We start from the raw sequence: 12,372 nt of genomic DNA on the forward strand, positions 1-12,372 counted from the left end.
ACACTTCCATGCAAAACCTGATGCTCTTTACCAAAAGTGCACTCCTTAATCCCCATCACCTAGTCAACCCTTGCCCTCACCTACCTCCCTTCTTGTAACCATCAATGTGTTCTCTATAGTTAAGAGCCTGTTTCTTGGTTTCTCTCTTTCTCTTCCCCTTTGCTCCTTTGTTTTGTTTCATAAATTCTGTATATGAGTGAAATCATATGATGTTTGTCTTTATCTGAATCATTTCACTTAGCACAATGCTAACTCCAACCAGGTTGCTGCAAATGGTGAAATTCCATTCTTTTTAATGCCTCAGTAATATGCCATTGTGTATATATACCACTTCTTTATCCATTGGCAGTTTCCATAATTCTAGATGCTAGAAACATCAGGGTGAATCTATCCCTTTGAATTAGTACTTTTTCATTCTTTGGGGAAACACCTAGAAGCACGATTGTTGGATCATAGGGTAGTTCTATTTTTTAACCTGTTGAGGAACCTCCATATTGTTTTCCAGAGTTGCTGCACCAGCTTGCACTCTCATGAACAGTGAAAGAGAGTTCCCCTTTCTCCACATGCTCACCAATACCTGTTGTTTCTTGTGTTGTTGATTTTAGCCATTCTGACAGGTGTGAGGTGATATCTCACTGTGGTTTTGATTTGTATTTCCCTGATGATGAGTGATGTTGAGCATCTTTTCATGTGTCTCTTTTTGGCCATTTGTATGTCTTCTTTGGAAAAAAATGTCATTTCATGTTTTCTGCCAATTTTTAATTGGATTATTTGTTTTTAGGGTTTTGACTTTGAGAAGTTCTCTATATATTTTGAATACTAACCCTTTATCAGGTACATCATTTGCAAATATCTCCTCCCATTCCATAGTTGCCTTTTAGGTTTTTTTTTTTATTGTTTCTTTCACTGTGCAGCAGCTTTTGAAACTATTGAATTTCCGATAGTTTATTTTTACTTTTGTTTCCCTTGCTTCAGGAGACATATCTAGAAAGAAGTTTCTATGGCTGATGTCAAAGAGGTCACTGCCTGTGTTCTCTCTAGGATTTTGATGATTACCTGTCTCACATTTAGGTCTTCAAATATTTTGCATTTATGTTTGTGTATGATGTAAAAATGTGTTCCATTTTCATTCTTTGCATGCTATTGTTTAGTTTTCCCAACACTATTTGTTGAAGAGACTTTTTCCCATTGGATATTCTCTCCTGCTCTGTCAAAGGCTAATTGAACATATGGTTGTGGGTTCATTGCTGGGTTTTCTATTCTGTCTTGTTGATCTATGTGTGCATTTTTACACCATATACTGTCTTGATCACTACCGCTTTGTAATATAACTTGAAGTCCAGAATTGTGATTCCTCCAGTTTTGCTTTTCTTTTTCAAGGTTGCTTTGTCTATTCATGGTCTTTTATAGTTTCATACAAATTAGAGGATTAGTTGTTCTAGTTCTGTAAAAAAACGCTGTTGGTATTCTGATACGTGATATATTAAATGTGCATGTTACTTTGTGTAGTATAGACATTTTAATAATATTTGTTCTTCTGATCCATGAGCATGGAATGTCTTTCCATTTCTTTGTGCTCTCTTCAATTTCTTTCATCAGTGTTTTATAGTTTTCAGAGTACAGGACCTTCAGCTCTCTGGTTAGGTTTATTCCTAAGTATCTTATGACTTTTGGTGCAATTGTAAATAGAATTGATTCTTTAATTTCTTTTTCTGCTGCTTCATTATTGGTGTATAGAAATGCAACAGATATCTGTACATTGATTCCCTATCCTGCGACTTTACTGAATTCACACATTACTTCTAACAATTTTTTGGTGGATTTTTTTTGGATTTCTATATAGAGTATCATGTCATCTACAAATAGGGAAAGTTTTGCTTCTTCCTGGCTGATTGGGATGCCTTTTTGTTGTTGTTGTCTGATTGCTGTGGCTAGGACTTCCAGTACTATGTTAAATAACAGTGGTGCAGATTTTTCCCACTGAGGATGATAGTAGCTGTGCGTTTTTCATATATGGCCTTTATTATGTTGAGGTAGGTTCCCTCTAACTTTAATTTGTTGAGGGTTTTTATCATAAATGGATGTTATACTTCGTCCAGTGCTTTTTCTGTATCATTGAGAGGAACATATGGTTCTTATACTGTCTTTCATTAATGTAGTGTAATCAATCACTTTGATTGATTTAGAAATACTGAGCCCCACTTGCAATCCAGGAAGAAATCCCACTTGATTGTGGCAAATGATTTTTTAAATATATTTTTGGATTCAGTTTGCTAGTATTTTATTGAGAATTTTTGCATCCATGTTCATCAAGGATATTCATTCGTCTCTCATTCTTTTTTTAGTGGAGTCTTTGGTTTTGGTATCAGGGTAATGCTGGCCTCATAGAATGAGTTTGGAATTTTCCTTCCTTTTCTTTTCTTTTTTTTTTTAGAATACTTTGAGAAATATAAGTATTAACTCTTTTTTAAGAAATGTTTGGTAGAATTCCCCTGTGAAGCCATCTGGCCCTGGACTTTTGTTTTGGGGGAGATTTTTGATTACTGATTCTATTTCTGTACTAGCTATTTGTCTGTTCACATTTTCTATTTCTTCCTGTTTCAGTATTATTATTTACATGCTTCTAGGAATTTATCCATTTCTTCTAGGTTGTTCAGTTTGTTGGCATAAAGTTTTTCATAACATTCTCTTATAATTGTATTTCTGTGGTGTTGGTTGTTATTTCTCCTCTCTCCCCTGTGATTTTATTTATATGGGTCCTTTCTATTTTCTTTTTGATAAGTCTGGCTAGACATTTATCAATTTTATGCATTTTTTCAATGAACCAGCTCCTGATTTCATTGATCTAGTCTATTGGAATTTTTTTTAAGTTTCTATACCATTTGTTTCTGCTCTAATCTTTTTTATTTCCTTCCTTCTGCTGGCTTTAGGCTTCATTTGTTGTTCTTTTTCTAGCTCCTTTACATGTAACTTTTGGTTGTTTATTTGAGATATTTCTGCTTTTGAGGTAGCCCTATATTACTATATACTTCCTTCTTATGACCACTTTTGTTGCATCCCAAAGATTCTGGACCATTGTATTTTCATTTTCATTTGTTTCCATGTATTTTTTTTTAATTTCTTCTTTCGTTTCCTGGTTGACTCATTCACTGTTTAGTAGCATGTTGTTTAACCTCCATGTATTTGTAGTCTTTCTGAAGTTTTTCTTGTGGTCTGACCTCATAGTATGGTCAGAAAAGATGAATGGTATGATTTCAATTTTTTGTACTTGTTGAGGCCTGATTTGTGACCTAGTATGACATCTATTTAGAAGACTGTCCCATGTGCACCTGAAAAGAATGTGTAGTCTTCTGTTTTAGGATGGAATGTTCTGAATATATCTGTTAAATCCATCTGTTTCAGTTTATCATTCAAAGTCATTGTTTACTTCTTGATTTTCTGTTTAGATGATCTGTTTATTAATTTAAGTGGGATATTAATATTCCCTACTATTATTGTATTATTATCAATGATTTCCTTTATGCTTGTTATTAATTGTTTTATATATTTGGATGCTACCATGCTGGATGCATAAATAGTTACAATTGTTAGATCTTCTTGTTGGATTGTCCCTTTTATTATGATACAGTGCCCTTCTTCATCTATTGTTACAGACTTTATCTTAAAGTCTAGTTCATCTGATATATGTATTGCTACTCTGACTTTCTTTTGACATCCATTAGTGTGATAAATGTTTCCACATCCTCTCACTTTCAATCTGTAGGTGACTTTAGGTCTAAAATGAGGCTCTTGTAGGCAGCATATAGATGGGTCTTTTTTTTTTTTATCCATTCTGACAAATTATGTCTTTTGATTAGAGTGTTTAGGCCATTTACATTCAGAATAATTATTGATAGATAATTAAGATAGATAAATAAGTATTTATTGACATTTTGTTATTTGTTTTGTGGCTGTTTCTGGAGAGTTTCTCTGATCATTTCTTTTTTTTTGTCACTTTTGCTCTTTCCACTCAAAGAGTCCCCTTTAATATTTCTTGCAGGGCTGTTTCATTGGTCACAAACTCTTTCAGTTTTTGTTTGTTTGGGGTACTCTTTATCTTTCCTTCTATTCTGTTCTGAACGGTAGCCTTGCTGGATAGAGTATTCTTGGCTGCAGTTTGTTCCCACTCAGCTCATTGAATATGTCATGCCACTCTCTTCTGGCTTGCCAAGTTTCTGTTGAGAGAGCTGTAGCTAGCTTAATGGGTTTTCCCTTATAAGTTAAGGACTTCTTTTGCCTTGCTGCTTTTAAGATTTTTTCTTTATCACTATATTTTGCAAATTTACTTAATATGTCTTCGTGTTTGCCTGCTTTGTTGATTTTTATGAGAGCTCTCTGTGCCTCCAGATCTGGATGTCTGTTTCCCTCCCCAGATTAGGGAAGTTTTCAGCTATTATTTCTGCCCTTTTCCTCTCTTCTTCTGGGACTCCTATAATACAAATGTTATTATGTTTGATGAAGTCACTGAGTTCCCTATGTCTATTCTCATGTTGCATAATTCTTTCTCTCTTTTGTTCAGCTTCATTATTTTCCATTATTTGGTCTTCCATATCACTGATTCACTGCTCTGCTTCTTTCAGCCTACTGTTCATTGCATCAAACCTATTTCCAATCTTGTTTATTACATTTTTCGTCTCTGATTGATTCTTTTTTAACTTCTTTATTTCTGTAGTAAGGGTCTCCTTTATGTTTTCTATTCTTTTTTCAAGCCCAGTGAGTATCTTTATTTTTGTTGCTTTAAATTCTACACCAGACATGTTGCTTATATCTGTTTCACTTAGATCTCTGGCCATGACCTGATATTGTTCTTTCATTTGGGATAAATTCCTCCATCCTGACATTTTGTCTAAGTACTGTTTTCTTCTGTGTATTAGAAAAGCCAGTTATGTCTCCTGCTTCTGAAGCTAATGGCCGTAGGAAGAAGAGATTGTGTAATGTCCAGTGCCTGGCACTTCATGGAGTGTCTCTGGTGTGTGCTCCATGGGCTTTGCTATTGTGTTTTGGCTGCTTTATCCTTCAGGCCAGTCATCTGCAGAGGATGTCCTTGCCTACAGTGGGCAGTGTTTGGTCCTTGGCTAGAGTGTTGTGAGTTTTAACTAGGTGTGCTTGGTCTCCTTGTAAAATGAGACCTGATACTACTTCCACTAGAACTGAGGCCCTGCAGAACTCTCTGGTCAGGAAACATAGCATAGGCAGGGGTTTGTGTTGGTCTTCTGGGATAGGGGACCACTGCACTGAGATATATGCAAGGTTGCCTGAAAAGGGCAGTACTGTCAGAGTGCAAGGGTGTGGGGCTTCATTTATGCCACTTAGGCAGCCAGTGTTGGTGCTGTGCTGCTTCCTACAGGTGCCTCTGTGTTTCTGCTGAGGGGCAGGGGAGGGAAATGGTGCCAGCAACCTCCTTTGTTCATGGAGAGGAGTCTCTGTGAATGCTTCCTCTTAGGGAAGTGTTCCAAGAAAAGTAAATAGTCTCCTCCCTCTGTGTCCCAGGCATTTTTCATATTGTTGTTTCCATTTTGTCTACCTCTGGGTTTTTTGCCTGCCTTTTCTCCAGGAGCAAAGCAGTGACCTCCTTGTTCTATCCAGCTCAAACCTGCTGACCTTTAAAATGTCAGTCTTTAGGGACATGATGTGAGCAGGAGTTTGTGCTGGTCTTCTGTGGGGAGGGGCCCACTGTGCTGGAACTGAGGCATGCTTGGCTGAGAAGGGCAGTCCTGTCAGAGCACAGGTGTGTGGAGTTTGGTGTAAGCAAGTTAGGCAGCCAGTGTCAGCACTGCATTGCTTCTAGCAGTTAGCTATGTGTTTATGCTGAGGGATGAGGGAGGGAAATGTCACTGGCTAACAAATCCTTTTTTCATGGAGAAGTATCTCCATGAACACTGCCTCTCAGGGAAGCACTCTGAGAAGAGCAAATAATCTCCTCCCTGCATGCCCCAGGTGTTTTTCAATTTACTGTTTCCAGTCTATCTGCCTCTGGGTTGTTTGCCTGACTTCACTCCAGGAGCAGCACAGTGACCTCTGGGCTCTATCCCAACCAAGCCCACTGACCATGCCTTAAGCCCCACTAGCTGCAAGAACTCAAAAAATTCAGTCTTTCTTGTTTTCTAAGCCAATGGCTTTGGGGAAAAGTTCTCCTTATTGCAGTCCCCTGTGTCCTCTACTCACTCCCCTTTCTCCACAGAAAGAATTTTCTTCCCCTCCACAGAACCTGCCATCCCTTTCTCCTCTAAACAATGTCTCCACACTTCCTACCTTCTTTGATGTGGCCTCTTCTGCCCCTTTACTAGTTAGTTTGTTCTGTCAGTCTTCAGGTTGATTTTTGAGGTATTTAGGATGATTTGATAATTATCTAGTTGTGTTCCTGGGAGGAGACAAACCTATGGTCCTCCTACTTAGCTGCCATTTTCCCTCAACCAGCATCATGTTTTTGAGATTCATCTATGTTATATGCATTTGTAGCTTGCTCCTTTTTTTATTGTTGACTAGTATTTCATTTCCTAAAAACTACTATATATTTTTTTTTCATTTTCCTTTAAACATGTATTTTAGTTGTTTCCAGTTTGGAGCTACTATGAATTAAGCTATCATCATTATTATAGATGTTTTTCTTATGGATTTGTTGTTTCATTTCTCTTGAGTAAATATGTATTAGTGGTATTACAGGTCACTGGGTAGTTTTATATTTGAGTTTATACAAATATCCAAACAGTTCTCCATCATGGTTGTAACATCTTACACTCCCATCTGCAATATATGAGAGGTCTAGTCCTTCTACACCTTCACCAAAATTTAGTCTTTTCTTTTTCTCTCTTTTTTTTCTTTTCCAAATGTTAGGAATTTTACTGGATGGGCAATGGTATATCAGATTGTTTGAACCTTAAGGTGGTTTTAATTTGTGTTTCCCTGTTGACTAATGATGTTATGTACCTTTCTATGTGCTTACTAGTTTTTGGATATCTTATTTTATGAAGTATTTACTATACTCTTTTGGCATCTTACTGGGTTGTTTTCTTTTATTGTTGATTTGTAGGCATTCATTATATATTCTACATGAGTCATCTGTCAGCTATATGGATTGTGAATATTTTTCCTAGTCTGTGGCTGATGTTTTCATTTTTATAACAAGTTTTTTTAATGAATTCAACTTATGAATTTTTATTTTATGATTATTGATTTTGTGTCTTTCCAAATAAATTTTTGTCTACATCAAAATTGCAAAGATATGCTTCAGTGTTTTCCTTTAGAAGCTTTGTAGTTTCTCTTGAATGTTTACATCTACAATGCATCTCTAATTATCTTGAATTAACTTGTATGTATGCTGTGAGGTAGGGCTCAAGATTGGTTGTTTTACATATGTTTATCCAATTTTTGCAGCACAGTTTGTTGAAAGTCCTTTTCCCCATTGAATTGCCTTGAAAATATTTTCAAAATTCAATTGACCATATACATGTGAGCATTCAGATACATTGATCAGATAAGGTCTTTATGCCACTGCAACATTTTCTTGATTACTGTAGATTTATAGTAGGCTTACAGTCAACAAAATCTTATACACCAACTTTGTTTTGGCTCTTAAATTTTCTTTTTATTCCCATAAACTTAGAGTCCACATGTTAATTTTGTAAAAATGAAATTTTTTCTGAGATTGCTTTGAGTCTATAGATCAAGTTGGGGAAAGCTGAGATATTAAAAATACTGAGAGTTCCAATCTTTGAATATGGCATATATATCCATTTATCTGTCATTAATTTTGGAAAATTCTTAGCCAATATTACTTCAAATATTTCTTCTATTTCTTCCTTGCTTGCTTCTCCTTCTGGTATTCCCACTGTATGTATGTTATATCTTTTGTAATTATCCCATATTTCTTGGGTAGTTTGTTTCTTTTTGTTCTTTTGACTCTTTAGTTCTGGAAGTTTCTACTTACATATCTTCAAGTTCACTGATTCTTTCCTTGGCCTTCTCCAGTCTACTGATGAGCCTATCAATACCTGGCGGTATTCTTTACTTTGTTACAGTAGTATTTTTTTTATTTCTAGCTTCCTTTTGATTCTTCCCTTGACTTTTTATGTGCTTACATTATCCATCTATTCTTGCATGTTCACTTTTTCCATTAAAGCTTTCAGTGTATTAATCATAGTTATTTTAAATTCCTGATTAATAATTCCAAAATCTCAGCCATATTTGAGTCTGGCTTGATGCTTGCTCTGTCTCTTTAGAATGTTTTTGTATTTCAGCATGCCTTGTAATTTTCTGTCAGTAATTTAGACATGATGTATTGAGTAACAGGAATTGAGGTAAATAGGCCTTTAGTATGAGATTTTATGTTTATCTAGCTGGAAGTTAGGCTGTGTTTATTGTTATTTGCTGTAGGTGTCAGAGGCTAAAATTTCCTTTAGTGTCCTTATTTTTGCCTCTCCTGTTGTCTTTGGTTTTCTTTAGAAACTCCTTTAGCAGAGTCTGAGACTTGCAGTTTTATTCAGCTGTGATCTTCTGTTATTATACAGTGGTCCAATTGATGTGGTACTAAGACATGAGGGAAAGGGTATATTATAGTTCTAAGATTAGGTCTCAATATTTTAGCATGACTGTATTTCTGGGCATAATCTTTACAAGTACTTTTCAGCTTGTTTTTCCATAGTAGGTGAGTCAGAAAGACTAGACGTGGCTGGAGTTAGAAATTTCCTTTCTTCCAGGTCTTACAAAACTCAAGTTCTTTAGGCTCTGGCAAAACAGTTTCCCTTGAAAGCAGACTATTTTTAAGGAGAGCAGAGTGTTCTGGGTGCTTTTCAAAATTGTTACTTTCCCCTTCCCCCTGCCAGAAGCATGAAAGAATTTTTTCTTCAGCTTCACCCTGAAAATTTAGTGGGGCTCCTGGACAAACTTTAAAAAAAACATGCAGGCATCCCTAAGACTGGGGCACCCATTTTTTAACTCTCAAGCTCATGCACACTAAGTATTCAACAATCTGTCAATCACAGTCTAAGTGTTCCTACCAGTACTGGCTCTAGCACAGATTTCTGCTCCTAGTAAATTGTGAATTTCTGTGTTCACTGGTCTTTGCAATTTTCAGGGTGGCAGCTTGCCCTGTGACATCAATTCCCTGATGGATCCCTCAATTCCTTGAAGAAGAGTTGTTGATTCTCAATTTGTATAGCATTTCTTTTTTTTTCTAATTTCTTATTTGTTTGTTTTAGAAGTGATAACTTCTAAACTCTTTATATTTTGGACCAGAACCCAAAAGTCCTCTCTATTTATTTAAAAATGTTTAAATTTATCTAACAATATTTTGAAGTTTTAGTGTAGATGTCTTGCACATCTCTTGCTCAATTTGTTCCCAAATATTTTGTTTTATGTTTTTTTCTTACAAATTTATTTTTGGGACATCTAGGTGGCTCAGTCAGTTAAGTGTCTGACTCTTGGTTTTCGCTCAGATCATGATCTCAGGGTTGTGAGATGGAGCCCTGTGGTGGGCTCCCTGATCAGCAGGGAGTCTGTTTGAGATTCTCTCTTCCTCTCCCTGCCACTCCACCACTGCTCGCTCTCTCAAATAAATAATTTTATTTTATTTTTATTATTTTTTTTTTTTAAAGATTTTATTTATTTATTTGACAGAGATAGAGACAGCCAGCGAGAGAGGGAACACAAGCAGGGAGAGTGGGAGAGGAAGAGCAGGCTCCCAGCAGAGGAGCCTGATGTGGGGCCCGATCCCATAACGCCGGGATCACGCCCTGAGCCGAAGGCAGGCACTTAACCGCTGTGCCACCCAGGCGCCCCTCAAATAAATAATTTTAAAAAATTACTTTCAATTGCATGCTGCTAATACACTGAAACACAATTATTTTTTTAAATTTTTGTATATTCATCTTGCATTCTGAGACCTTGATAAATTTACTTTTCAGTTCTAGTAATTAATTTGTACATTCCTTATGATTTTCTACATTTATAATCATGTCCTCCTTAATTAAAAAGTTTTAATTTTTCCTTTCCAATTTTTATGCTTTTTGTTTCTTTCTGTTGACTTACTGGACTGGCTAGGACATCCAGTACAATACTGAAGAGAAAGGGGGTAGAAGACATTTTGTCTTGTTCCTCCTTTTAGGGAAAGCACATCCACTAGCTCACAATTAAGAATGATATTAGCCATAGGTTTTTGTAGATTCCCCTTTTTGAATTGAGTAAATTTCCTTCTATTCCTATTTCTTTGTTTTTAAAATATTTTATTTATTTGACAGAGAAAGAGAGTACAAGCAGAGGGAGCAGCAGGCAGAGGGAGAGGGAGAACATGCTCAGCAGGGAGCCTAATGTGGGCTCAATCCCAGGACCCTGGGATCATGACCTGAGCTGAAGGCAGACGCTTAACCATCTGAGCCACCCAGCTGTCCCTATTCCCACTTTCTTGAGTATGTCTTGTTTTTGAATCATAAAGAAATGTGGAATTTGTCAAATAAATCATCTGCATCTATTAAGATAATTTTATGGCTTTTCTTCTTTATTCTCTTAAAATGGTGAATTACATTGATTGATTCTCAATGTTAAACCAATCTTGCATTACTGGAATAAAACTCACTTATTCATGATGTATCTTTTTATAATACATTGTTGTATTCAATTTATTAATATTGTGTTAAGAATTTTTTTTGGTCTATATTCATAAAGGACATTGGATGTTATTTTCTGTTCTTGTAATGCTTTTGTCAGATTTTGGTAACTGGTTTATCTGGGACTCATAAAACAAATTGGGAAAGATTCTCTCCTCCTTCACTTTCTAAAAGTGTTGATATAAGATTAATGTTATTTGCTTCTTAAATGTTTAATAGAATTTATCAACAAGAACTTGTGATCTGCAAATTTTCTTTGTGTGAGAGTACTTTTATTACACATTCAATTTATTTTATGTGTGTTCTTATTACAATTTTCTTTTTTTTACCAAGTGGAAAATATTTAATATTAATATTTTTTCTTAAGAACATTAACTTTTTATCAACTAATTAGAGTAATTACATGAACTACCTTGTTAGTTTTGAAATAATTTTAATTAATTTAATAGCTTTGAGTTTGCTTTGAAGAACCCACATCTGACCCCTTAACAGAAAAAAAAAATTAAAAAAAAAAAGATATCAGTGAGAGCTGGCTTTGCTAATCCAAATTACAAAATGACTTTGCCATTCACAGAACTATGGATTTACCTCTTGATATTTCAACTAATAAAAAATGGAGGTAATGTTTTCGTTTGGAAGAAAAGTGAAATGTTTTTTCCATTCCTATTTCTGCCTGAGTTATTAAACTTTTCTATATTTTTGTATCAGTTTTGGAAATTGGTGCCATTGCAGGAACTAGTTCGTATCATCCAATTTGTTAGTTTTGTTAGTGTAAAGTTGTTAGTAATATTCCTTAGATATCCTTTTAATATGTGTAGGATTTGTATCAATACTTCTGCTTTCATCCTGATACTTGTAATTTGTATTTGCTCTTTTATTGATTGATTGATTGATCTGCATCAGATTTTACCCATTTTTTTAAACTTTTCAAAGAACCAGCTTTTTCTCTGTTATTTTTTTCTATTGCTCATGTTTTCTATTTCATTGATTTTTGCTGTTATCGTTATTATTTTCTTTCTTTGGGTTTAATTTGCTCTTCCCTTTTTAGCTTCATAGGGTAAAAATTATGATCAGCAGCTTTGAGCCCTGATGCTTTTATATAAAGACTTGTTTCTTTTTTTATATTCAAACTTATAAATTTCTTACTAAGAAGATTGTAGCTTTTTCCCACACATTTTGTTATGTTATGTTTTCATATCACTCAGGTAGATTTTTTTTTATTATTTTTACATGAGCCAGTCATCTTTTACTGGATATTAATTCTCAATTAGAATATGAAAAGATCTACACCATCATGATTTTTAAAAAGGTGTGCCAGGTAAAAAAGGTCATGATCTGGAATACAGAGTCATGCTCCACAATGAGTCCTCTTCAGTGGTACTTGCATAGACCCTCATAAGAAAGGCAGTAGTTTAAAAGCATGTAAGTAGCCAGCACTATAGAAACCTCAGCAATGCTCCTATTCTTCACATTTATATACTTGTAATGCCAGTAATGATAACCTTTTTGAAATGCTCCAACACTGCCTTTAAGAGGGAAATCCCACAGCAATATTCAGCTTGGTCACTTCCTTATTTTGACATCCTTGAATTTCTTCTCCTTCACTGGTAACACTGACACCATATTGGTGTTCTGAGTGTCCACTATCCAGGTAGATTTATTTTATAATTCCCCTTATAATTACTTCTTTGACTCAATGGCAATTCATAAGTAGGCTATTTAATTTTGAATC

Source organism: Ursus americanus, chromosome X (assembly GCF_024610735.1).
Source record: "Ursus americanus isolate L20-20 chromosome X, mUrsAme1.1.p, whole genome shotgun sequence".
NCBI classification, from domain to species: Eukaryota; Metazoa; Chordata; class Mammalia; order Carnivora; family Ursidae; genus Ursus; species Ursus americanus.